This window comes from Tenrec ecaudatus, chromosome 10 (assembly GCF_050624435.1).
Source record: "Tenrec ecaudatus isolate mTenEca1 chromosome 10, mTenEca1.hap1, whole genome shotgun sequence".
NCBI classification, from domain to species: Eukaryota; Metazoa; Chordata; class Mammalia; order Afrosoricida; family Tenrecidae; genus Tenrec; species Tenrec ecaudatus.
Window position 1 is genome coordinate 17,036,681 of NC_134539.1, and position 15,422 is coordinate 17,052,102.

The following is a 15,422-nucleotide window of genomic DNA, read 5'->3' on the forward strand; positions in this document are numbered from 1 at the left end:
ATACGTATACAAATGAAAATGTACTCCCCTCCTAAGTCCAAGACTATGAGAAATTTTTTCAATGAGTCTTTTTAAATTGCTTTCAAATAGAATACTTAAAGTTATATAAATAGATATAGAGATATAATCTCTTTGGAAATAGGAGATGAGATGACAGATGGGTTCATCTTGTGGCACGGAAAGTTAAATGGGGAGGGATTACACTGCAGATGGTTCAGTCGTCTGAGCATGTTGTTGCGTGATGTTCTGCATTACTAGTCTTGGACACGAATACATTCTACAGTGAAAAATCATCAGGCGGTGGTGTTTCCCACTGCTTTTGCTCCCATCTTACACAGTCCAAAGTCTACTGCTTTAGATATAATTAGGTAAATCCTAGTGACTTCAGCTTCCAGGCACATTTGAGCTGTCTTCTCAATAGTGAAACAACTAATCAATGATATCACTTGTGTTTGGGGGCAGCAGGAAGTCAAATGAAAGGATTCATGCTATTGTAGACAAAATAATCAGCTGACTGACGCTGGGAATTAGTCCTTAGCACTAACATTCTCGTGCAGTCTTGGACCTTTTTTTACAAATTATCTGCAATCATGCACTTCAAAGACTGCCTTTCTAACTGCCAGATTAAATAATAATAATAATAATTAATAATTGGAGTGGGGGGCAGCATATAGGCATCAGTGCTTTCTCATTTTATAGGTTTGTGTTCTAAACAAACACAAAATCTCCACAGTGAACTTTAAAATGAGAAAGAAACAGTAACTCTGTTAACTTGAGGAATTTGTACCTAACAAGGAAGCTGCAGGAGCGCGAGCTGGCCACTCTGCCAGGCTAAATGCATTCCACATGCTAAGGAGCCAGTGAGCTCTGTCTGAACTACGGAGAGAAAACCTGACTCTCACTGGCCTCCAGATGGACACAGCCTTCTGTCAGGATTCCAGAGGCACTTCCTAACAGTGATGAAAACTTGGAAGATGCTTGTGCATCGAGCCTCCCCTGCGATGTTTCTGTTTCCCTGGGCCTCATGTGACCATCTGGGTCAAATGTCGCCATGACGCTCCTGGTCTGGAGGCAAAGTTGGGTGAGCTGAGGCTGCCTGTCCTGTGTTTTCCCTTCCCATGTAGCATGGCGGCCGGTGGGGGGAGTCACTGTAGAATTTGAACATTCCCAGAGTTTGAACATTCACAATGGCTGTTACGAGAAAGTCTCATCCCCTCCAAATGTGTTAGCATCAAATTACCCATTTCGAAAAGATTCCAGAATCTATTGTATTAAATCCTACAATGCATGTCCTGGTAAATTTCTATATAAATTTGATTTACAAATTCCACTGAAAATGTGCCACAGCTGGCAGAATAAATTACTACGATAAATCATTATTAAATAAACTGTAAATCTTTGTAATGACACAATGCCTAGCCCACACTCCTGTATCCCCCACCCCACCACCCGAAAAATAAAATAAGAAATAACCAAAGTATGCAGAAGTGGGTAACATTCGATAGAAGAAAAACAGTCTCCACACAGGAAAATAAACTGCATTGCTTACCATGCCAACACTACAACGTGATTCAATGACCAAACAACAGAAGCATAAAACTGACATAAATGGTACTTTGAGGTACCACGGGACACAAGTTCACTGCAGCATCGAAACATACTGGCTAGCGAGGGGCAGCGGACTCTGGGCTTGGACACGGATGTCTGTGCTTCCAGGAGCACATGTGGCTCCTGCCAGTGTTCTCTTACATGGTGGAAACGCTCCCAGCTATCGCTCAGCACGACTGGCCAGTGGTCTCAACCTGCCTGACGCCGCAACCCTTTAACGCAGTTCCTCATATTGTGGTGACCCCCCAGCTATAAAGTTATTTTCGTTGCTACTTCTTAACTGTAATTTTGCTGCTGTTATGAATCAGGCAACCCTTGGGAAGGGGTCGGTCAACCCCCTAAGGGGTCGCGACCCACAGTTTGAGAACTGCGGTCTAAGTATTCCTTCAAAATCCTCTCTCTTCGCACCACCACTACTGTTTCATGTAGAACCCTGCCCTACTTCAGAGTAAACTAAAAAACAAAACCAACCCTAAACTTACATTATTTTTGAGAAGGAGCAGATGGATACTTAAAGTAACCCATTCCTTCAGGTACCGCCGGAAGTAGATCTTCTCCAAACATCACCACCACCCGCCTTGCTGCCTCTACTTATCAGAGCCGACCCTTGGCTCTGGTGTCCAAACTGCCAGGCACACTGCTCCAGCCCCGATGAGCTCCAGAGGTTGCTTGCAGTGCATGATCGCTGCCTCTACCTCCAGGGAAGGTACAGTGTTAACCTACGTTTGCACGACAGAAGACCTGTCTGAGACAAACCCATTGAAACTGTTAGTTCACTGAGCAGTTCACACTGATGGCTGCTTACGCCATCTCGAAGACATCACTGTCCACACTGCCTTATGTGCAGTTCACAATTCAGTTCACAGTCTCTGCTCCTTCATACAATGAAGAGGTCCCCAAAGGCCACCTCTATCTCCTTGTCTGCCTGTGGGTAAAATTACCCTTGAATAATGAACCCTTGCCACTTCTAAGAGGGGCAGGATGTGCCCACACAGGAGACCAACTCCTCTAAGTCAACATGCCCACAAATATTTCTGCAAATTGCAATGGAAGGGTGTTCTTCCCTGAAATGTATTCACCAATTTACAGTCCGTTATAGTTACAATGATACAGTCCTGGTGACAGAGTGGCTATGCAGTTCCAAACCACCACCCCTTCCCCAGGAGACGGGGCTTTCTATTCAGGCAAAGAGTTCACTCTCAGTAATCCATACAAACAGTTCTACCCTGTCCCACAGATCGCTATGAGTCATCGACTCAATGGCAGTGAGTTTGGGTTTTGGATTTACAGTTGCAAAGAACCGTCTCTTCAACATGCAGCAACTGCCTCAGTAAGATCGTTGTTAAATACATCTATCCCCAAAGCCCTTGGTCTCTTGCTTTTCTTCGCAAGACACTTTGTTCCCAATGAGATACTTCCCTCCACACCTCCTCTTCCAATCACATGAAGACATTACTGCCTTGTGCCCTCCCGCAAAGAAGAGCAGACCATCTCTGTTGGGGCCTCAACACCTAGCACATTCCAGGCCAAATAAACCAGGAGAGAGCTAACTCTTGTGTAACTCCTAGTAGCACAATGGTTAAGTGTTGCACTGCTAAACCGAAAGATGGCAGTTCGATCCCACCCAGTGGCTTGCTCAGAAAGACAAAGAGCTGGCAGCTGGTGACCTGCTTGCTTCCTTCAAGACCTCAGATCTACTCTGTCACCACATGGGTTCACCATAAACTACAATAACTACAACCTTGTACCCCCAGGAATAGACATCTAAAAGTTACATGTGGAAACGCCTAAGCAGATGTCCAAAGAGAGCAAAAGAGCCTGAGAGGACAGGACCCAAAGGCTAGAGGAAGTCAGTAAGTGGAGAAGGTATAAGCCAATCTGCCACAATGGCAGTGGGTGTGTATAGATGCCCTTTAAGACCAGCCACTTAACGCACAGAACCAGTCAGCAGTCTAGCCTACAGGTGATGAGTCAGAAAAGGTAAACAAAGGATTATAATATTAGCCCTTGCTGAGGTTGTGTGTTCACTACAAACGACCTAGTTAAAACTATGCTTACACAACAAAGGAGATGAGCTTATCCTTTCTCCTGCCTCCATTCTCATCTCCTGCCCACATGACAAGACTGCAGTTACCACCTGTCCACTTCAGGATCTTCAATGTGAATCTTCAGTCCAAATCTTTCTGTACACCAAAGGAATTCACTGTCACCTCCAGTGGAATGTCTATCAAGAACTTCACATTTCTATCTCATAAGTGTCCACCAATAAAACCAAACAGTGCCACCGAATTAATCCAAAGCTACTCTATAAAACAGATAGAACTTCCCTTGTGCATTGCAGAGATTGTGAGTCGTTACAAGAGCAGAAAGCCTCATCTTTCTCCAGTGGAGCAAGTACTGGTTTTGAACTGCTGACCTTGTGTCTAAAAGCCCAACATACAATCCACTAAGCCAGGGCTTCTTATAGTGGCCGTCCTAGAATGCCTCGCATTTGCCTCTCCTGCAGAACAGCCAGCTCAGTGAATGGGACCATCACCACTGAGGGCTTGGACCTGGGGATCTTCTTGATTTTGACAAAGTGAACCAGAATTGTTTTCTCCATTTATAAAGGGCAAGGAGATCACTGTATCCATTAAGACACAGTGAACTGAAGTCCTTATTCTAACCTCCGGAGACATGGTAACGCTCTCTAGGGAGCAAGCCAGTCTCTAGCTTTTACACTGCGCAGCTGTCTCCAAAGTTGAGGGCCTTACGCACTGTCCACCTTTCCCGTGCATATTGACCAACAGCCCTAGTCCTCCAAGCGACAGCCTTGCGTTTTAACACTTTAAAAGAGGGCCTTGGTCTACACAACTCTTAGGAAAGCGACTGAACTATTACAATGTATGATAGGTGAACTTTATGTCAGTGAAACTGTTAAAACAAACAAATTAATGAGCAATAAATAATCACTTGCAGATAAAATTTTTATAAAGGACTTTTGCAGATTTGCCCAATGCCAGTTGCATTGATTGTGGGTCCAGGTAAAATGAGATCATTGACAACTTCATTTTTATCTCTATCATAATGGTTGATTAGTCCAGCAGCGAGGATTTTTGTTTTCTTTTTCTTGAGGCGAGCGGTTTAATGAAAACTACATGTAGTAGAATTGAATCTTCATCAGTAAATACTTCAAGTTCTCTCTAGTTTCATAAGCAAGACTGCATCATCTCTCTCTCACAGGTTGTTCATCAGTCTTCCTCCAGTCTTGATACTGCAGTCTGCATAGAGACAAGCTTCTAGAACTCTTTGCTCCTCTTACAGGGTGAGTTTGGTGCAAGACACAACCTTGACACACCTGTTCCTGATCTTAAGCCGAGCATCCCCTTGGTCCATGTGAAATACTGCCTCTTAGTCTAGATGCAGGTTCTGCAGGAGCAAAATTAAATACTCTGTTCTTCACAATGGTTTCTACAATTTGTTATAATTTATGCAAATTACCATTAATAAAAATTTAAAATTTAAGAAATTATTTTCATTCCTCTATGGTTGTTGGAAGACTGGAAAAGGTCTCAAGGTTCCCACAGGGAGACACTCACGCTCCTTTCTCTGCTTCTAGGGATTTCTACTTCTACATTCCAGGTCTCGAAGGTCCCTTTATGCCATCCTCAAAGCCAGCACTGCTGTGTGTAAACGTCCATCGGTGCTCAAAGAGCTCTCTGACCACAGCCTCGACCCATAGGCATAATCTAAAGCAGGTGTCCTCAAACTACAGCCCATGGACCACATGCGGCCCGCCAAGGACATTTATCCAGCCTGCTGGGTGTTTTTGCCCCGTTTGCTTTTTTACTTCAAAATAAGATATGTGCAGTGTGCATAGGAATTTGTTCAAAGTTGGTTTTTTTTAACTATAGTCTGGCCCTCCAACGGGTCTGAGGGACAGTGAACTGGCCCCCTGTTTAAAAAATTTGAGGACCCCTGATCTAAAGTCATGGCCCCATCCCAAAGTCCTTAACGAGCTCCATCACAGCTGCTAAATCCTCGTTGTCCTTCGGCCGTTTAAAGAAGCACATTTACAGGTTCTTAGGGCCTCAGACATCTTGGAAGGCCTGGGGACTGCACCATTCTGCCCACCCCACAAGGCATACGAAATATCCAGACTATTACTCCCGCTAAGAGAATTAATAGCATTTCTAAATGCCCATTATGTGAAATCTGCTAATTTAATACTAAGCTAAGACACAATATATCACTCTTAGAAGAATCTCTTGGTTTTATTTACACTCAGATGCAGCAATTACATAAAGCTTTAAATGAGTAACTATTTAATTCATCTTTCATTTGACTGGAAAGAGAAAAAAAAGCATCCCAAAGTCAGTTTATGCTAATACCACACACAGACCCAAGTTATGCTAAGACCATACACAGACCCTTCAAAGTACTCTCATGTTAGCAATGATCAACGCCAGAGCAGCGACATCTCTAACGGAACTTACCTCATGTCCAAAGACACACAATCCAAGAAGAGAGAGTGGCGTGGCTGCGTCCCCACATCAGCAACAGGCTGCCACCTCCCACCAACAAAAAAGAGTATGTTCTTGAAAAACGCGCAGCCATCAGACCTGAGACTTACTTCAGGGGCTGATTTTATAAATTTCATAGTTTGTTACTTCCCACCCCCCGCCCCCTACAGAGGTTCAAAGACCACACTTGAAATCTGCTTAATTGAGAAGAGTGCATTTTATGAGCACGTGCAGGGACAGGGCGTTAGTGGGACAGCACAGTTGTTTCTAAAGTTTCGGGGAGAGAAGCCACTTAATAGTTGGGGGGTTTGTTTGTTCTAGTTTTAGTTTTTAAAATCTGAATTACGCTATTGTTTTTGACAGAACATAAAATGTTTCAAACCGACCGGAACGGCAGTGATGGTGTGAATCAGCGTTGGTGTCCCCCACAATCCAATGGGGAGGAAGAAGGAACCCCTAATACAACTTCAAAACAAATCCTGGAGAAAAATTAACCATTCTAACAGGGCCCATTATGTATCATTTGGTTATACTGTTACATACACATTGCATCTGTGGTAGTCACCTAATGGGTGTCAATTTAAGGATTGAGAGGGGAGGGGTGGAGGCTCGGCTGTCAATCTAGAGAAAGCCAATGGGACTTCTGTGTGGGCATGGCCTTCTGAGACTTCTGGGAAATCTGGTAATCCCTTCTTGGAGGTGAGAGACACTATCTCTCTCAGTTCACTCCCTTGGAGACTCTCTACTGACAAGGTGGACTTCCTGTGAGGCATCCCTGGGGAGATGCCACCTGGACCTACCCTGATGCAGCCCTGGGAACTGGAATGGCCACGTAGAGACCCCTGCCAGGGCTGAGATGCTTCGACCACCACTGACTTTGCACCCACTGGCCTGTGATCGCTCTGCATTTGGCTTCATTGCATGTGTTTCATGAGTCTGAAGAGGGCTTTCTGGATTGGTGTCGGACATATGGGCTAATATCAGACTTAATGACTTTGGACTGGACTGGATTGAATGGTTTCTCAATGTTCAATTACTCTTGTATATAAACCTTTTCCTTATACACACGTGTGTCCATGGACTTATTTATCTAGTCTGCCTGGACTAACACAACATCTGAGGTGGCATTCATACCCTCATTTAAAGCAGTATAAGCCACATAGAGCAGCTTGACTTGGGCAGGCAGAAACTATTATCTGAACGTTTGTGTGTTTTGCATTGCTTTTGTAATAAGAAAAGTTTATAATGCAACTTCAGCTTGAGGAAGCAGGAGAGGCCAATGTCCTCATAAAGCATCAATAGGCGTGAAATGCTCTAAATTTTACAAAGGTTTGTAAGCTGTCCTGGTAGTACAATTGAGCAACCAGCTGCTACTGAAAGGTTTTTCCAACCCGCCCCACAGCTCCACGGGAGGAAAGTTTGGTGATGGCCTGCAATAAAGATGATAGCAAGGCAACTTGATGAGCAGGCAGTTCTACTGTGCTCCCTGGGGTCCCTGTGCGTCGGAAGCAACTTGAGGGCCTCCGACACCAGTGGTCTGTCATCATCCAAAGCTCAATCCTGACAAAATCGTATTCCTCAGCATCCCCCTTGCCACCAGAGAAAGGCAAAGGGCAGAGAGGATTAGAAGGCTGAGGGAAGGTCTTAAAAAGTCCCTTAGGCCATGAAAAGAAAGAAATGGGTGGCAGAAAGATAGACCTGGGGTTGGCTCCCAACTACGGGAACCCATGTACTACTGGATCCCTGACAAGCATGAGCAACTAACTACCAGCTTCATTCACAACCATCCACATGCCACAGCCCAGCTCAGATGGGCTCAGGGGCCTCACCGGGGTATAAAAGTCCCACTGACCCATTAACATCAGTTGTGAAGCCCCCAAGAGTAGACATGAGAAATAAAATGGAGGTCGTTTTAAAAGGTTTGTTGACCTCCAAGACAACATAGACATAAAACTAGACATCCAACTGGTAAGCAGGGGCAGAGCAGAAAGATGAGTAATGCTACTGCAAAAAGAGAAAAGTAGGCAGTGGTGACCCAAAGCCCTGCCCACACTGAACTTCAGAATGTTCACATAAACACATGGAGACAAAAGGAAACCATGACTTCCGCTCCAGAGGTAATTTCACTTTGGCTTGCTCTCGATTATGAAGCACTAACACCATACTCAGAGCAACCATATGTCCCTGATTTTCCACAATAGTCCCAGTGTCATGCAATTATGATTTTTAACAAAATATGACTAAATATGAAAGTATGATCAAATCACTATAAGGCTTCCAGATAAGCAAATCAATTACCAAAAAAATCTATTCTCAGACTCAAATACTCTGTTGGGAGGAAGGCTGGAAAAGTAAGTTATCCTACTCCTATCTTAAGGGAAAAATCAGTTAGAAAACATACTAATAAAAAAGAAAGCACCCCATTTATTGTGGTGCTGGTGGTGATGCCAGTTGCCACCCGTCAATCCCAACCCAGGGCACCCAAGGCACAAGCAAAAGGGCAGCAGCCCACATCCAAACGGGTTTTCTCTTTCTGAGAAAAAGGGCATTTCAAACAAAAAAAAGGGGGGGGGGGACTGAAGCTGCACACGGAATGCACAAAGGCCTGGCAATCCACTTTGAAACTCATGAACCTGCATTCTGCAGAACAAACCAGGAGCTTGACACCAGAACACCAGCAGAATTCACCACCATCAGCCAGAGGAAGAAAGAACAGGTAGAGAGATTAGCTCTTTCTCATCTCCCCAATTCTTTGTTTTCATTTTGCCTTCTTGATTTTGTTTTACTTGTCCACTCTTATCCCCTGCTACCTGATACAAGGCAGGCAGGAAAAGAGCCTCACATGAAGAGGGAAAGGTAGAGAGCCTGCCCTCTTCATGTCCCCTGCCAAATCTTTGAGACCACTGTGTACATCCTGAGAACTAATCATTTAACATTTTTAAAGTCCCCTTCATCTATGACCCTGTAATAAAATAACAGTAACGATAAAGTAACAGTAACGATAACAAGAATGACGAGATCTTACATCTAGTGTCTTATACATTCCTTAAAGTGCTTTAATGACTTTAATGGATTGAAGCATCCCTATGAGATCAAAGGCAGATATTGTCATTTCCAGTCTACACAATAGAAAATCGAGGAAGAAAGGTTAAGTGAGTTGACCAGGCCTCACTCATCAATATTCTGCTGCTCTGATAACAGTTCAGGGGCTGCCAGTCCCCATGCTGCTTATGTGACTCAACCTGCAGTCTCACCAAAAAGGCTCTCTGGCTGCCGGCTTATGGTGACAGACGTTTAGAAAAGAATAAAGTGAGAAAGACCCACTTGAGCTTGCAGTCAACGAGGGCCCCAGGGCCCCAGACAAACCATCAGGAAATCCACTAACTTTTTAAGGTCCCTCCCCCACACCACCTAACAGTAGTACAGTGTGCAAAAGCACCTTGAGGTGAGGATGATGGAGGGGACGTTCGAGGTCCAACCAAGCAGTCAGAATGAAGAGGACCAAAAAAGAGCTGCAGCTCACTAGCGTCTTCTCCAAGCTAGTGGTGAGTAGGAGAGACACGAGCAGAGTCCATGACTTGCAAATTGTAAAGCCTAACTTTCCCTGGTCCCATTAAATCTGTTAAAGATGACACCACACACCCAGCCAAAGAATGCTCACGTACCTTAGCAGAAAGGGCAGCAACATTTTGTAGCCATTACAAGGACCAAAGTTTAAAAACCATAGAGCCACCTATGGGGCCATAGGTTATGTTCATATTTGCATATGCCATCCCATTCTCCTATAAAAACCAATGATTCCCCATGAGAAAACTGTAACAAGGGAAGAGGGGAAGTCTATCTAAGTGTAACAAGAAATCCCTTTATTACGTATTTATTTGAGTTATCAAGTATGTGATCAGAATTAAAGTAAGAGTTGGGGTTGGCTCCTAATAAAAGTTAACCTTGCTCTCTTCCCCACCCCCACAAAAGCAATTCTGTTTTAAAAACTTTTTTTTGACCCCCACCCATCCTCGGGGTGCGGTGTGTAGCTCATTCACCGCCAGTAATTGCTTCCATACAACACCACGTGTTTCAGAACAAGTTTGCATACTTGTGAGGATGTGTGACATTTATATTATACTTAAAACTCCAAACAGGCCCTCAGATTTTATTTCAGGTACTAAGAATCAGAATCCATGAATGCTACACCCTGAAGTCACCCCACACAAAAGGAGCCTCAACTTCAGTTCTAAGTCTCTCTAAATTTAGCAGACCTGATTTAAATACTTATTTTTTGAGGAACAAAACTCACTCAGCTGCGAAGAAATTCAACGTAAAGCTCAATGACAACAGATCATGAATATTATCCAAATTAATATCACCCTTTCAGACTGCCATAAATCGTGCTGGCTAATAATGACTTCACTTAAAGAAAGTTAATTAACCCTTTTGCAAGGCTCGCCTCAAATAGAGCCAATGCAGCCAACGAACACAGTGATACTGTATTGCCTTCCTCAAAATTACTAACCTATCACTATTTTATTCAGACAGAAGTATGCAACTTCAGGTCACTTTACTCACCTCCACACTTTTGGGAACAGGGTTAAAAATCCAATTTTCCTAAAAGGATCTGAGAACTAAATTTGCTAAAGTTCAACTTTTTTTCCAGAGTTCGGTAATTTCAGAATCAGGGCAATTCTAACTGCCCAGTTTCAAAACTCAAAATCCTCGGAGCAGTAATTCAAATCCCAGTCAGAAAGCAGGTGAAACTCATGTAGCCAATGAGCTTTGATTTAGGGGTAAATCTCTTCACAGCCAGGCTTATGGTCAGGGAGAAGGTAAAAAATGCACGAGGGTCAGAGAAAACATGTAGAATCAAGGATTAGCGCATATGCTACTTCAGCGGTACCATATACAATGATTTACTTTAGTCATATTCTGCATTAAAGCCGTGCTAGAAGTCCAGCCACATTTAGGGGATTTTTATCCCTGATACGCTGACCACACAAATGTGTACACACAAATGTACCCCAAAACACACACACACACACACACACACACAGAGTAGATCAGTCTTAATAGTCTGAGAATGTTATGTATGTAGAGGAGGTTTTCTGATATAAAAATGTGATTTTAGAAATTCAGAGTATGCCTCAATTCTATTCTGAATATAGCCCCTCAAAAATGCAACAGTTATTTGCTTTAAAATACACAAATGGAGGTCCAGCTCTAGCTTAGGTGGCAAATCCACCCAGGGTGGAAGAGCTAAGAGCTAAAGTTTGCTTGCACACTGACTACTCAGGATCATTACACCTGCTGGTAAGCGATTAACATTTTCACCTAAACCACTTGGAAATTCCTAACTTTAGAAAAACTGGTATTGAGATTAAAAGACACAGAGTACAGAATCACCACCTGGCCCTCCCTGAACAAAATGAGGTCCACACCGGAACTCCTCTGGAGAAAGTAACGGGTTTTATCGATGGGCTAGCATCAGTCAGGGACGCGGCCTTAATTACCACAGGGCAGTGAAACTCCGCAGATTACAGCAGACTATGTGTCAAGTCGAAAAACTTCTTTCTTAGCACAACAGGGCACACTTGGCATTTCTTAATGTGCACCCTGTTAGGTCTGCGGATGAGTGAGATGTAAATGATATCACATTTCACCCTTCGCTGTGAATTTCTCCACTTTCAGTGCGCTCTGTCCCAACTCTAATGTTCTTTTAATGTAGTTTTTCCTGCGTGATACATCATATTTATCTCTGTAGCCATCCGTCACTATTTTCCTTAATTGAGGTTAATTTCTTTCAACTTGGGGAAAGGTGGGAGGCAGGAGGGGACTCCGCCTCCTGCAGCTCAGAGCAGCAAGGGTACTACTCCCAGCTGCTGAAGCTTCATCAGCCAGCCTGGCTTTCCGGATGCCTCCATTCTTCCAATCCACCCCACTGCCCTCCAATCTGGGCCTCAGTCAACAATCTACTAGGATGAGGAACCCACAGTTCCCACCCAGAACCACTTAGTGAGGAATCTCTATCTCACCAAAATTCCTCCAGCTGCAACACGAGTCCTTTTGTTTATTTTCATTCAAATGGCTAACAGCTGGCACCATCTCCCATGTAAAATTATTTCATGTGTTTGGAAGCAGTGATTAACTCCTACCTTGGTTTTCAATTCTCCAGGCCACAAAAACAGGTTCATTTCTCCACCTTTCTAGACACTTCCTACTTTTACCTCTGGGCACTGGAATCCTACTGGAGTTTGTGATTATCAACTGGACAGAATAATTGAAATCCACGGCACAGCTTGGGGAACAGGTTCACTTTGCACACTGAGAGAACAGAAAGGGGATTTTATGGTGGGCTCAGGCATAAGCCCGAGCTGGTGGTTGCTCTCCCTCAAACATGAGAAAGGCCAAAAGCAACTCCCTTCCCCCAGCTTTAAGGAGTCAGGGTAGACAGAGAAGGAAGAAAGATGACCACCGTGTAAAGGGGGGTGGGGGGAACAGACCACTGTAAGACCCACTGCCCCCGCTGCCATTGAGTCAACTCCAACTCATGAGGTTGCCCGGATTGTAAGTCTTCACAGGAGCAGACAGATGCTCGAGGCTGGTGAGTTTGGACCACAGACCCTGTAGTTAGTAGTCCACAGCACCCAAGGCTCCTTGAGCATTGTAAAAGGCACCATTTTTTGTTTGTTTTTGAAGTCCAAAGCTCAGTCAAGGTTTTCTTTTGACATGCTAATGATGTACCAGCCAACTTACAGTATGTAGTGCAGCACAGGTTCTATGAACATCTCAACAATGCAGATCTCATTTTCCAAGGGTGTTTAGGAGGCCGCTTCCACTTCCAAGCGTTGCCTGAAAAGCAGAGTGGAGTGTCTCCATATGGTTGTTATTGCTAGTTGCCATCAAATCTAGTGAGTCATGGTCACACCATGTGGGCAGAGTGGACATGTTCCATGGGGTTTTCTGCACCTTTCAGAAGCAGATGGCCAGTCCCGTCTGTCCTGCCATCGGGGTGGTTTGACCAGCTGACTGTAGTAGTAGCTAGTAGTCTAGCACGTAACCTGCGGCACCAACACAACTCCATAGAGCAGGACATAAACAGCTATTCCATTTTAAGGTTTCAATACGTTCCTGACACTCAATAATTGTAGGAGTTTTCATGGAGTTGCCACTTGAGGTGGTGCCTCCCGACTTGACGTCTTGGTTTGGGAAGTGCTCATTGATGGGCAGGAAGGGAGTGATAGACACAGAGAATTACATAGCAATGTTAGTATCACCAAGGGTGATCCTTGCAAAGGTATATGGGGCCCCACAGGAGAGAAGACTCAAATTTTGCCAGTGATATGAGCCAGGAAGGATTTGTTGGTAGAGCTTAAACATGAAAGACAATAGCACCGACACAGGGAGCAGGGCTGGCTACGGCGGAGAGTCAGGTCTAGAGTTGGGAGATGATAGGACAAGAAATGTTTTACAAAGAGAATGTGAGAACACTGGGGAGAAAGTCTAATCTTATCTACAGATGATGTAGGTCACAGCTTGTTTTGTTGTTTTTAATTCTATTATGGAAGATTTCAAAGTGTAAAAAAGTTATAAGAACTCTTCACAACTGCCACTATCCAACTTCAATGATTGTCATCGGCTCATGGTCAGTCATGCCCCCCCCCAACCCTTTCAATCCCCCTCCTCCACTGAGTAACTATCATTTCACAAGAAATGCCTAAAGATCGATCAAAGGATCTTAAGCAAAAGAGCAACAAGTTTTAGAATAATTTAGTTGCTTAAGGAAAAAGAACATAAGGACCAGTGAGATGATTTGGACAGAGTAGTCATCAAAGTGTGGCAGTAACAATGGAGAAGTGATGAACTACGTTCAGTGGATCTCCCTGAAGAAAGAAACCGCGCTACCCAGATGTTGGTTAAGAACTCAGAGCGTGAACTCTGAGCACAGTAAATGGATTGCTTGGCGTACAGTGGGAGCCCCAAGGCCATTTTGAATGTCTACATAAGGCTAGTACCCAAATTCTTTCTGAGCAGTGGCTGGCAACGTGAAAGCTTTGCCCTCTGGCAGAGTAAGTTTGAGAGTGGATTGCTTTGACTCCCCTGCCTAGGGGCCATCTCCTTCGCGGTCTTGCCAGGGTGAGCCCTTGATGGAAAATGGGGTACTACAATTACAGGGTTGCTTATCACACTCCACCCATATACAAATATTCAGCATGAAGACTGTTACCCATGCTACACCAAGCTTCAAGACAAAATTTCATTTATTTGTCATTTGAAATAATAATTTCACAATACAGAATTACATACTGTTTTTATGATTCATCACAATGCTTTAATTATGTTTAATTTATACCAATGAAAATACATCCTGCATATCAGATATTTGCATGATGATTCTTAACAGTAGCAAAATTAGTTATGAAGCAGTAGCAAAATTAGTTATGAAGCAGCAATGAAAATAATTTTATGGTTCGGATTCACCACAAGATGGGGAACTGTATTAGAAGGTTGCGGCATTAGGAAAGTTGAGAACCACAAAGAATGTCCAGAGGTGCTTTATAAAATTGATAAGAGTTGTATGAACCCCTAGTAAAATGTTAAAAAAAAAAGTTGAGAACCACTGCCCTAGATTCTCTACCTTTTGATAGCCAGGCACCATCTACTCTATTTACCACATTTGCTTATGCACACATTTTGTCTTCAGCCAAAGTGTGGGAAGGTGAGCATCACAGAATGCCAGGTTATTAGAACAAAGAGTTCTTTCATTGAGGGAAGACTTGAGTAGAGGCCCAAAGTCTACCTGCTATCTTTTTATAAGTATATCTACATTGGTCTCTATCCATGTCATTTCATATTAACATATTTACAGATATACATGCCTATGCCTCTATAAATAGCCTTTGCTTCCTACTTCTTTCCTCTATTTCCTTTCACCTTCCTCCTGGGACAAGAGATCTAAAAATGATGGTGAGGAGGCCTGGTAGGGTTTGATCAAGTGCAATGTATCTAAGAGGAATTGAGAGCCAAGTGGAAAGTGAGCATGAACCTCAACTCTTAATGTCAGAAATTTATTTAAATCCCATTAATGGTGTCCAACGTTTGATGTTAAGATATGTATTCAGTTAGCTACAAGTACTGGCACAAAGCGTGTCACCGCTGGCTTGCCTCAGAGCATGCTGCATGAATAGGCAGCAGAAAAGGTGAGACATATACAAGCTCTAAAGGTCCACCAACAGCAATATAGGAACGATAATGACAACACACAAGCTCACTCCAAAGGACAGTCAATGTGATGGAGGTGTCACGATTCAGTTAGACTTCAGT

At 43.6% G+C, this 15,422-nt stretch overlaps 1 protein-coding gene across 10 annotated transcripts in view; it reads right to left on the reverse strand.

The window, feature by feature from the left end:
• Positions 1-15,422, reverse strand: part of BNC2 (basonuclin zinc finger protein 2) — a 460,115-nt gene that overhangs the window by 349,885 nt on the left and 94,808 nt on the right. Inside the window, exon 1 of one of the 10 annotated variants that reach the window (XM_075559948.1) lies at positions 12,855-12,876. The exons of the other annotated variants lie outside the window; for them this stretch is intronic. The gene's annotated coding sequence lies outside the window, so the exon portion shown is untranslated. Of the gene's footprint in view, positions 1-12,854; positions 12,877-15,422 lie in introns of those variants that run through there. 10 annotated transcript variants of the gene reach the window in all.